Source organism: Panthera uncia (genome assembly GCF_023721935.1).
Source record: "Panthera uncia isolate 11264 chromosome C1 unlocalized genomic scaffold, Puncia_PCG_1.0 HiC_scaffold_4, whole genome shotgun sequence".
NCBI lineage: Eukaryota > Metazoa > Chordata > Mammalia > Carnivora > Felidae > Panthera > Panthera uncia.
In genome coordinates this window covers 37,658,154-37,670,442 of record NW_026057585.1, presented here as the reverse complement: position 1 = coordinate 37,670,442, position 12,289 = coordinate 37,658,154, and the positions used below count along the sequence as shown (strand labels likewise).

Genomic DNA, 12,289 nt, shown 5'->3' with positions numbered 1-12,289 from the left:
GATTCAAAGGGAGAGAACTTAAACCCTGCCTCTCAGTTTGAAGAGTAGTTGATAATTTACCTCCATCTTCAACCCACCGCAGATAAAATATCCACCACATAGAGTCTTGTAAGGATTAAATAATTGACCTGTGTAATGTGCCTAGACCAGTGTCTGACACTTGTAACATATTTTCAATAAAAGTCGGTTTTTATCATGTTCTAGGTCCTGACCTAGTTTTTATTATGCTCTAAGTTCCTTTTATTCTTCTTCTTTGCATTTATTGCCATTTGAACTTACTTGTCATTATGTTTCTGTATATGTACACATGTGTTTATTTTCTCTCTCCTATCCAAAATATAAACTTTACAACCATAGGGACTTTTTTTTTTTCTTCAGGGCTTGGAAAAATGTCTGGTATATAATGAGAGTACCACGAATATTTGTTGACTGAATAAGTGAATGAACCCCTAGTGAATATAGAACTTGGGTGTTTGGCTGTGGAAAATGGGACTGTGATTGGGGTTGGGGGAATAGTGTGAGCAGAGAGACCCAGAGAGAACTGACATTCTGATTTATTTACATGTTTTAAAAATTAGGATATCATCTGTTATCTGGAGAAGCTTTTAACTGTAACTCTCTTAAGAAGCACAACCATATGAACAAGTCCTACTTTACCTCCAGAATAGTTGACATTAGGCACAATTTGAAAACTGCCTTTTGCTATTCACAGGCCTTAGAATCTGACAGGTCCGGGTTTAAGGCCCTGCTTTGCTGTTTGCTTGCTTACTGACACGAAAAGTTTTTTTTTAAACTTCTCTGAGTTGCAAAATCTGTGAAGTCAGGCAACGAGGCATACCTCATGGGGTTCCTATGACAATTAAATTCAGTCCACAAAAGATTTCAACAAAAGGTCTGGACACAGTTGATAAACATGTACCAATTCCCAAACATACTAATGATAAAGAAGCTATTGATATGACTATTAATATACTCTACCTTGGAGTGGATGGCTTTTCAATTTCTTTGTTTCAAAAACTCCTCTTATGTTCTGGACACATTTTAAAATATTAAAATAATATTAAGTTCACTTCTTACTAATTCAGTATTTACTCTGTGACCATATGGATCCATAAATTGACCTTTCTACTCCACCAGTATTTGACACAGGAATTGAAACAGGATATTGAATAAGTTTAACAACCATGTTACAAATAAATATTTAAATATTTACATTTATCAAGAAAAATTGTGACCTCAAAGGAAGTAAATATCATGTCCAAAGAACAACTTCCTAGAATTCAAGGGGGATTCCCCACCCCAGACCCTTCGTGAGAATGTCCAAAAGTCGATTACTTTATCAACAGATGGGGTGGGTTTAGAGTTCAACAAATTCAAAGTGCTCAGAACTTTGGGGTATTTTTGAAAAGGAAACCACTTCCTGTTTTTTCGTGTACTTAGTATTTAAAAATAAATGTACTGACCAAGATAAACTGATGAATGTAACAATTTTCTTTCCTCAACACACACACACACACACACACACACACACACACACACGAAATCAACTCAAGATGGGCAGTTTATGGATATACACACATTTTTATGTAAACTCATAGTGAGTAAACTGGACACATTTTTTTTCTGTTTTATTGTTTTGGGAGAGCTCTCAAATATTTCTAACATTGCACAAACTGCTCTAGAATATGTGAAAGGTAGAAGCTAGAAAAAAAAAGCCTTGGCAGAGAATCATACGTATTTAAAAGGAAAATATTCAGCACTGATGTTGTATATGGCTGGCAGCTAGACAGGACAGCATATATTCTGTTCCCCAAGCAACACAACAAGACATCAGAGCGTGCACATAGCAGGCACAGCGAGGTCCTCCAACGTGAAGGGGAAGGTACTTACAAATGTCACAGGATAGCACAGTAAAAGTTAATCGATTTCTTTTTGTTTGGACAGGGGAGGGATGTACAAATACAGGACTCACTGACAGGTTTGGTGCAACCAGAGAGTGGCAACGTTAAAATTACATGTATTTAACGTATCTGACAAATAACAGGTTTTAGTTTAGTTTTCTTTCCATCTTTCTTTAGAACTATATATTCGTTTTCATCTATTACCGTAATGTCTGAGCTCTGTAACTAAGAGTATAGCCACATGGGCTGGTATCATCTTATGGTTCTTTGTTCTCAAGTAAATATACCTGATGGTGGTTAAGCATTAACCAATGGCAGGTCAAGGACCAATGGTTCTGTCAAACACCAACACGGGGAAAGTAGAAACCCAGATGAAAGAAACATAAATTAAATTCATCCTAGCGTTTCCATCGTTCCATATTTGGAAGGCAGCTATGCTCACCACTATACCACCAACGCTGCACGGCTCCATCGTTCCATATTTGGTTTCTTCATGACCCATATATTACAAAGATAAGTATGCCAGAACTTAATACAAAAGGGGGAACCCTAGTTATTCTCTATCAAGATCTGATTGGATCCGATTATATAAGGCTTCATATAGGCAAATATTGACATTCATACCACCACAATTTTTACTATACAGATATGCCGACGAAGGCAATTTTTGTATTTTGTTTTTATCCCCTTCCACATTTCACCCCTTCCAGAGAATGCCTAGAATTCTACTCTTTAAAACAGTAAATCCAAATGGTAAGAATTTTCCATAAAGGGCATTCATAAACATTTACCTCTTACTTCCATATTTATAGTAACGATAACTAATAACCTATACTTTGGGTTACACCCTGTCCAATTTATCCAACCAAGACAAAAGCCCTTTAGGGAAATTTCAGTGTCTCGTCTATTATTTAACCTCATGAACACAACACCATGCTGCCTCACTGAAAAAGATTCATTGCAAGAGTTCAGAGCAGATGAGATGGGTATCCTCACACAAATGTACAAACAAGGGAACTAATTTTTCTCTACTGTTTTTACAAAAAAAAAAGGAAAGCTTTTTTTCACACTAGGCAAACAGCAACTGGTTTATTCTCATAAATTTACATCTCCTAAGTAGTGTCAGTATTCAGGCAGATTAGTTTAACAGGCCTTGTGTTATCATCCAAGGGAAAAAAAGAAAAAAAAGGAAAATATATCCAAAGTCATCTGGTTAATTGGAGGAGGTGGGGAGATGAAGTTGCTTCCATTAAGTTCTTTTGGAACAGTTGCAAGATCCACAAAATCTGTTTTTAGCTCAGTCATTCATCCTGCTGGATGTGTGATGTGTTTTCAATTTAATGATAATTGCCCTTTCCATTTCTTTGATAATTGCCCTCTCTATTATCATTTATGGAGATTCAAATTATAAATCAAGACAAGACAGCCAGAAAAATATTATGATTGTCCCTTCTGAGGCCACAGCAACTCAAGTAACACTGACAAAGTCTGAGAGTTTAAACCATTTTCATTTGCATGTTTCTGAACATTTTATTTTAGGGTCCAGTGGTTTTCCTAAAGAGGAGGTTGCATGACAATAATAGGACTGAATGATAATGGATACAGAGAATGTAAGTTTAGCTTCAGTGCAACAGTTATAAATTTGTATTTGAAACCAGAGGCTTTCTCTCCTGGCTGTTGGAGAGTGAAAGTGAGAAGTCAGCCAGAAATGTTTGCTCTTAGTCACCTGATGTCCTCACGGAGGACATTGCACAGCTCTGCCTCCCCTCAGTGCCCTTCTTCTACTCTTTTTTGGGGAAAAAAATGTCTTCTTCTCATTGAATATGCTCCATGATCCACACAATGAGATAAATGCAAAGACATGAGTGACATTTTTTCTAAGATTCCAGGAGCCATCTCCCAAAACAGAAGTAAGAAAATAAAAATTTGCACCCAAGACGTGGATCTTTGAGGGGCTGCCAGCTTGTACCTGCTCAGGAGATCCTATTATTAAAGCTTCAGGAATTTGGCAGGCTGTCTGTTCCCCCAGAAGGCCACTATTAAAAATTAATTGTATAAATTTTGATTTAAGTACATTGTACTAAAAACGAAGTCAATAAATACACAGAACTCATCACTTCCTAATTATTGTAGTACACTGTACTGTTTTCTGTGTTCTTGAGGGTATTCTGCTTCTTGCATTTGAATGTTAAAAATATCATATCCTGGTGTGATAGGGAGCATCTCTTTCCAATTCTGCCGGTAACTTGGGACACATGAGTAGCTTAAAATCTGTGATGGTAATTACACCACTAATATCAAAAAATGCTGCAAATCATTGCTTTTCCCCCAGAGAGTTGGTTGTTAAGCATTTTGCCGTCCAGCCCTGGACAGTAATACAGTTTTGTGAGAAGGAGGACCTTGGAGCTGGGATGATCTGGGTTTCCTTTGGGCTCAATTAGCAGCTGTATGATCTCAGGCAGTTTACTTAAATTCTCTGAGCCTTAATTTGTCACTCTCCTGCTTAATATCCGTCAATAGCTTCCCATAACTCTTAGGATAAAGTCCAGAATCCTCAGGGCCTCCTTTCCCTTATCTTTGCCCCAGATTTCTTTACTCCTCAAATCCTAAACACTCCTCCTGTCTCAAGGCCCTCACATCTGGAATGCCCTTCTCTTTCCTCTCCTACCCATGATGTATGTCTCAGTTTAAATGGCACTTTCTCAAGGTAGACTTCCATGATAGCAATCCCCTGTACCTCCCACAAAACAGGTTAGGACCCCTTAGGATAGACTTTCATAGAAGCCTGAACTTGTCCTCACAGCACCTGTCAAAAGTGTAACAGAACTATTTTGCACATAGTCATTTGTTTCCTACCAAAGCCCCCTCTTTTGCCCGTGTTTGTCATGCATGTTGCTTTAACTCTCAGGTGCAGCTCTACACTTTGGTAACCTAACCACTTAATTTTTTTTTTATTTTTTTTTTTTACATTTATTTACTTTTGAGAGACAGAGCACAAGTGGGGGAGGGGCGGAGAGAGAGGGAGACACAGAATCCGAAGCAGGCTCCAGGCTCTGAGCCGTCAGCCCAGAGCCCGACGCGGGGCTCGAACCCACGAACCGCGAGATCGTGACTTGAGCCGAAGTCGGACGCTCAACTGACTGAACCACCCAGGCGCCCCCTAACCACTTAAATTTAATCTGTAGGATACCTGTTCTAGTAAAGAGGGACCCTCTTTTCAAAATCACTTATTCCACCTAAGAAGCTCCAGCACAGTGTTAAGGACAGGGGCTCCAAAACTCTAACTCTTATGAGCTGTGTGGCCTCAGCGACCTCGCTGTAGCTCCCTTTCCTAACTTATGAAACGGCGTTAATAACAAAATCCGCTCTCTAGGGGTTGTTGTGAAAATGAAGTGAATTGACCCCTGTGAAGTGCTCAGTGTTGATGGCGTGGGAATCGGTATTTTAACTGTCTGATCTTATTTCTACTCACCTTACCTCTTTCCTTTCCCCCAATTGCATCATTTCCCAGAACCCCCAGTTCTACGGAGGCCCCACCCCACAGCTTTAACTGTCCATCAGAATGACACCCAACTCTCTCTTCGTTTCTCCCCTAATTTATAATCTTACAGTTCCAGCTACGTACTGTCACCTCCATGAGACTTTCTGACACAGAAAACACAATATACCACACCCGGATCCATCATTACCCCATCAGACTAGTTCGGCCTTTTGACATCTGTGGATCTGTTCATAGCAACCCGGTTTCTTCAGTGAGGCTCCAAGTTTCTAATTCATCTACGTCTCTCCTCTCTCCTGTACTGCACATCTCAGCAGTTGCCAGTTTCTATTGATTGTCTCTGAAATACCTCTTGCATCTTTTTTCTTCCTTTTAATTCCCCTTGCTCCCACCTAGTCTAGGTTCTCATTAATCTCTTTCTTGTCTGGACTATAACAATAGCCTACTATCCAATCTTCATAGCCTTAGACTCAGCTTAACATAACAAGAGCATTCCTCCAGAATTAGACACTCTCAAAACACATGTTCCTCTCCCTCCCTCCCCACTTCTCTCTCAATTATGTGATATTTTATGCCTGTCTTCCGTCTGTGAAAGCAGAGACCTTGGCCAACTAGTTCACGTCTGTATCCTCAGTACCTAATAACACCAGAAAGAACTATTTACTTAGTGCTACTATTATTAAATATTATCACAGTATGAACATACCATATTATTAACATTGAAAGTTATTATTCAAATAGTACCATTAAATGTTAAATACTGCTAAAACTATTTGTTGGGTTAATTATTGAATAAATCTGTTTTCTGTCCTTGCTTTGATCTATAGTACACACACTTCATCTACTTAAATTGGATTTCTGGTTAATTCACTCTCTTGCTCAAACATCCTCAGCCCTTCCCAATTGATTGCCTACTGTCTAATGTCCCCATCCTGGAATATGAGGCTCCAATTAAGAGGCCAGGCTCGCCTCTGTGAAAGCTCCATTGCACTCAGACTCTTCCGAGTTGTTGTTGTTTTAATTAGGGAAATGATAATATTAGTTGTGACTTCAAAAGCCTCCTCAGCCTGTATCATGCAGGGCAACAGAGAAAGGAGAAAAGTTAATCTTTCCCTGATGATTACACTTGCTTCTGAAACAGAAGGTTCAGTGAAGAGTTTATCATCGTCGTTCCAGCATGAACCGCGGAGAAGAGATGTACCTCTTTCAATAACAGAATATTAAGCCTGCGGAGTTCCCTCCAAACTTTTCAAAATAATTTTGTCTGTCTTAGATGTGAAAGATAATATAAGATGATACTGGAATTCTCCTCTGTTTTACTTAAATTCATTTCACTTTGCCTTTTTTCTCGAGATGACATATCACTGGATGCACTTTTTCTCTAAGCTGGCTTCTTTTCATTCTTGAGCTTTTTTTTCCGTATTGAATTATGTACTCTTTTCTCAGTATATACTCATAATTATAGCTTCTTCATTTGCATCTTGATGATTAAAATGTTGCTTTCATATCACTTGGAATTTATTTTTTCTTGAATCTCATAGATTTTCCCCTAAGTTATGGTTTAAACAATACTCATTCTAAATTGATTGTTAAAGTCCTGGCCTTGCATTTTTAAATATTGATATCACCAGCACATCAGGACTAAATGTTGCTCAGACATCTGAGTTCTTTAGATCCTATTGTTTTCATATCGGAAAATTTCCCCAAGAAACCGACTTCAAAGTTTGAAGAAATGACACAAGGAGTAACTCTTTTCAAGGAAGAGAGAAGTTTTTATTCAACAACGATAATAAAGGTTGTATTCAAAGGTGACTAGCAAGTCCCATTCTGATAAATAAGGCAATCTCAAAGTTTAGCAAAAATAGCTTGTTTTGTACGTTTGACTACACTTGGTTAATGCTGCCCTCATTAGGTTTGTTCACAAAGTTAGTACGTATGTTCTGCATGTAAAAGACATATATAAAAATTAATTATATTCCTGTAATGTTCTAAATGATCTGATATGGCATGCATTGAATCTTTAAACCATGTGCCTAAACTGTCAAGAAATAATTGAAAATTTTTTGAACCTGCATTTTCAAATATAAATGCCTATTAAAAAAATTAGAGTCTTGGGGTGCCTGGGTGTCTCAGTCGGTTAAGTGTCCGACTTCGGCTCAGGTCATGATCTCACAGCTCGTGGGTTCGAACCCCGCATTGGGCTCTGTGCTGACAGCTCAGGTCCTGGAGCCTGCTTCAGAGACTGTGTCTCCCTCTCTCTCTGCCCCTCCCCTGCTCTCGCTCTGTCACTCCCTCCCTCTAAAAAATAAATAAACATTAAAAAAAAATTTTTTTTAAAGAGTCTGGCTATCAGTTCAAAAGCTATACTCATTATTACAGATGTCAAAAATTACTCAGTTACCTTTGATCTCTTAAAGATAGCAGCGTAGTCTGATAACCAATATTAATTCATCCTACAAAATGAGCTTCTTTTTTCTTTTAAAGATTTTATTTGTAAGTAATCTCCCACACCCAGTGTGAGGCTTGAACTCACAACCCTGAGATCAAGAGTCACATGCTCACTGACTGATCCAGCCAGGGGCCCCTAAAATGAGCTTCCTTATTACAGATGAAAATATTCCTTTTTTACAAAATTACATAATGAGATGCCCATTATTTCTGTGTTAATCTCATATCTATTAGTTAACCATGAGATGAAGAAATTGGCAAGAAAAAACCTCAAGTGCTACTTTATTCCCTTAGCTTTTTCAACTACAATCTAAGATATTATGTCCATCTGTAAGTGGACTTCACCAAGGGCAGTGTGAAACCTGGGATGAGTCTATCTGGCAAACTTTCCTTCGTCACTCATCATTGAACCCTTATGGTTATGTTGGACCCTCATCATAAAACATGGTGCTAAATTCAGTATTAGACCTGGTTGAACTGCATCCCAGGACTGTCATTTTGATGCAAGATCACATGGAAAAGGGATGTATGTCCATTTTTCATCAACCATTTTAAGGTCAAGTTTTGCAGCCTCACTCTAACAGTCTGATCAAAGCCTCTGTATTCACAAACAAAAAAATCCTGCCCCATTTCACAACAAACTTAGAGTTTGCTGAAAAACTAGGAATTACTGGTCTCCAAAAACTTAGTTTCTTGCTCTCTTACTAGTAATTTGTACATGCCAAACTATAAAAGAGCCATATTCTTCACAACATACTTCCATCAAGGATATGAGTGATATAATTATAAATCCTTTATATTCAGGCAACAAGTAATAACTTGTCTAGCCTCCAAAATGTATGACAGTCAGCCCATCTTGGAATTCTATTGTTTTAAAATTCACCAAATAATACTTTTTTAATAGGCCGTCATTTCTTAGTCCATTCCCTTGATTAAACTATGTCGGCTTTAGGCCAGAGACACTGCTTGATTGTCTCTTGTGGGTATGACTCACTTGATGGAAAATCCATCCATCTACATACTGCTTGATTGGGAATGAATTTTAAGTACTCAGAGCCTACATATAGTAAGCCTGACTGTTAGAGACTGAAGTGAGCATAAGAGAAAGTAGTGATTAACAGGCCACGAGTTGGCTTTACCATCTCAGTGCTTCGAGAAATTGTAGCTTACTGCTACTTCGCACCGTTTCTCTACTTGCAAAATGGTTTTGACTGGAATTGGAATGTCCAACAGAGAGAGAAAGCGATTACTGGTAGCAAAAGAAATACTAACTGCTTGAGTAGTAATAATCGATAAATAATAAACACGCATTCCATCAAATATATACAAGGTAAATTAAATCTACTCATTTTATGAAGAGAGAAATGAATACTGACTTATCTGCTACGAAGGTGGAAGTCTGGAGTCCGCCCGTCATGCGAATGACGTCTGCTTAAGTGTAGCGTCAGGGGGTGAGAAAACAGGAGGCCCATTTATGGCTGCTGTTTGCAGAAGCCGAGAGAGGTAGACACTGGCTTCTGATTACCAATATAAAAAATTAAAGTTTCTTCCCTGTCTACCAATGGTAAGTAGGCACTTTCTTTGCTTTAGGAAATGTATAACGTTTCTTTTGAAACTTGAATCATTGTCAATGGATACAAAAGTGAGACAGGTCAATCTTTCCTTCTGCTTTTGGGAAAGAATCATTGACAGCTGAAAAAGAGGCAGCGATCCCTAAAGAACATTAAAGCAAACAAAAAGTTTGTGTAATCTGTGTGTTTTTAAGCTATGGCCACATCAGATCTGAGGGATAGAATTACCCAAAGAAAGAAGAAAATTCCTCTGAGCCATTTTAGTTTTTACATTTAAAATGTTTCTTGCATTCACATTAATATTAACTTTATGACCTCCTCATACCGTGCTATAATCATTGAAGAGAAAAACCACACACCCTCCCTTCCCTGGGTAAAGACTTGCTTTCAGATTTGCTCTCACTCACATCTGTGCTTACCGAAGGAACAGATGCTCAGCTTCTAAGGGTCCGACTTTGGCCTTTTCCCTTCTATCGCCACAGCAGAAAGAAAGGGGGTTCCCAAGTGATGGTGACAGCTTTCCAATGGCTGGGCCGTACTTTCACATTTAAAGTAAGCAGGTGGCATCAATGGGCTGTCTAATGACTAACAAGATAAGAGTGCAATTGATCTTTTTATTAACCCGTGTCCCCAGGTGGGGGGCAGCCTGCTCCTCCCTCCTGGGTTCAGATACACTGCCTCATTTCAGGAACATTTTAGACCCTTTCACTTTTTTTGGTCTGAGCTGGTTCTTTTTTTGTTTGTTTGTTTAATGTTTATTTTTGAGAGACAGAGAGAGACAGAGCACGGGTGGGGAAGGAGCAGAGACAGGGGAGAGCAGAGAGAGAGGGAGAATCTGAAGCAGGCTCCAGGCTCTGAGCTGTCAGCACAGAGCCCGATGTGGGGGCTGGAACTCATGAACCTCGAGATCATGACCTGAGCCTAAGTGGCACTTAACCGAGGGAGCCACCCAGGTACCCCTAGTCTGAGCTGGTTCTTAAAGCACAGGGGTAACAAACACAGAAGATATTCCATGGCATCCAAATTCTATTTTCTCTGAAACTCCAAACTAGTAAATACCTTTGTAATTTGCATCTAACTCAAAACAATATTTAACGTACATTGAGAATTTATCTACAATCTTATTGATATTCTTTTCATGCTGAATTTGAACTCTGGGTTTGTTTGTCTTCCTTTTAGGACTCAGACAACTCACCCTAAACCACACAACTCGTTCTGAAGACGATGGAGCCCACATAGATTCATAAGGTAAATGATTACTTTCAAAATATAACATAATGGATTCAATTACGGAATGAATTCTAGCACTGTGGAAACGTGTTGTTCTTCATTTGTCTGCTGGAGACTTGCTAAGTTAAGATGCTGGGTGGTCCTTTAGTAGAAGGCAGAATCATGATCCTGGGTGGCGCTGTGGGAACAATAAACTGCATCTGTGGGTTGGCTGTCTTCAGAATCAGATTATCTGTTGTATGTTGCATAAGGCTGGCTACCTACCTCGATTTTTTCAAGTAACTATTCTTGTGATCTTAGGAGGCTCCTGCCCTGGGGCATGCCAGCACATCACAAATCCCACTGTCAAGTGGAGTGATTAAAGCCTTTATTGTCACACACCAAGCCCAAAGTTACTAGGATGCATTCTGTTGTGGAGGTAGGAGGAGGTACAAAACATCCCATGAAGGCTACCTCTGCCGCAAGTGACGTCGGATGAGGAAGTGTGCGGCACAGGAACTGAGAGACGATGGCCTCGTTTTTCTGTTTCTCTAAACCACAGTCATCATTTGCTTTCCTGCTTGTTAAAATAATTATTTATTTCTAGAGGCTGCCAATCTATGTGAAGGTACATACAGGATCTTTGACATCCCCTATAGCAAAATGGTGAAAAGCCTAGGCTTCAGAGCCTACCTAAATTCAAATTTGCCAGCAATGACACCGTGGCCTTCAATTTTCTCATCTATAAAGTGGGAGAAATAATAGTACTCACTTGCAAGGGCTGTGGCATAGTATATTAAACAGATGGGCAGATGCAAAGCACTTCAAGTATTGCCTAGTACCTAGAAAACACTAAATTCACTGATTAACTAAAGGGCTTTCATTCTACCTCCTTACTTTGTTTCAGGTTCTCAATTTACCTTTAGTCCAGAAACTTGGTGGTTGGGGGAATTATTAAGGGAAGCAAACTCCCAATTCCCTCTTAGCAGCCTTCCTCCTAAAGGAGATGTATTATACCTTTCATGTAAATGCCAGGAAGGGAAATAATTGGCATCCCATTGCCCTTTGAATGGGTCCCTGGCTAGCCCTAGGTGGTGTGACGTCTAAAGTGACCTGAAAGCGGGGTGCCTGCCAGCTCAGCAGCACAGTGTAGTGGGAGAATCAATTAGAAGACTCAGGGCCATTTCAGAAACATGCAAACATCAATTGGCATCGAGTTTCAGGAAGCAGAATAAAAAGGAATCTACAAAACAAAAAGCCTTTCAAAGGGATGGAGGGAGGCACGGTTCTTCCAAATCACGAAAGGATGATTATGATCACCATTAGAGCTTAATGAGCCTATATATGGCTAATGACTTCATCTCTCCAGTAGATTTGCCAGTAGTCTGTGTTTCCACTGGTATCCATCCTTCTCTTCTAATAAACATTACCATCCCGCTAGCTGGTCAGAACAAGTCATTGGATTTCTCCTTCCTCCATTAGCAAAAGCGTATTTCTCAAATCTCCCATCCCTTTGTTTCAGGACTGAAAGGAATGCAACAGAGAAAAGAAAATAAATAACACCACTGTATGGTCTATAGATCCTTGGAACACCTAGGTTTAATTCTGGGTCATTAACTGCTCTCTGACCTAGTTTTCTCATCTCCAAAATGCAACTGATC

The 12,289-nt window shown here is 39.3% G+C and overlaps 1 long non-coding RNA gene across 2 annotated transcripts in view; it reads left to right on the top strand.

Annotated features, from left to right (window-relative positions):
• Positions 1 to 12,289, top strand: part of LOC125912470 (uncharacterized) — a 400,306-nt gene that overhangs the window by 115,610 nt on the left and 272,407 nt on the right. For both annotated transcript variants that reach the window (XR_007454756.1, XR_007454755.1), the window contains exon 3: positions 10,599 to 10,667. This is a non-coding gene — a long non-coding RNA (uncharacterized LOC125912470). The remainder of the gene's footprint in view (positions 1 to 10,598; positions 10,668 to 12,289) is intronic.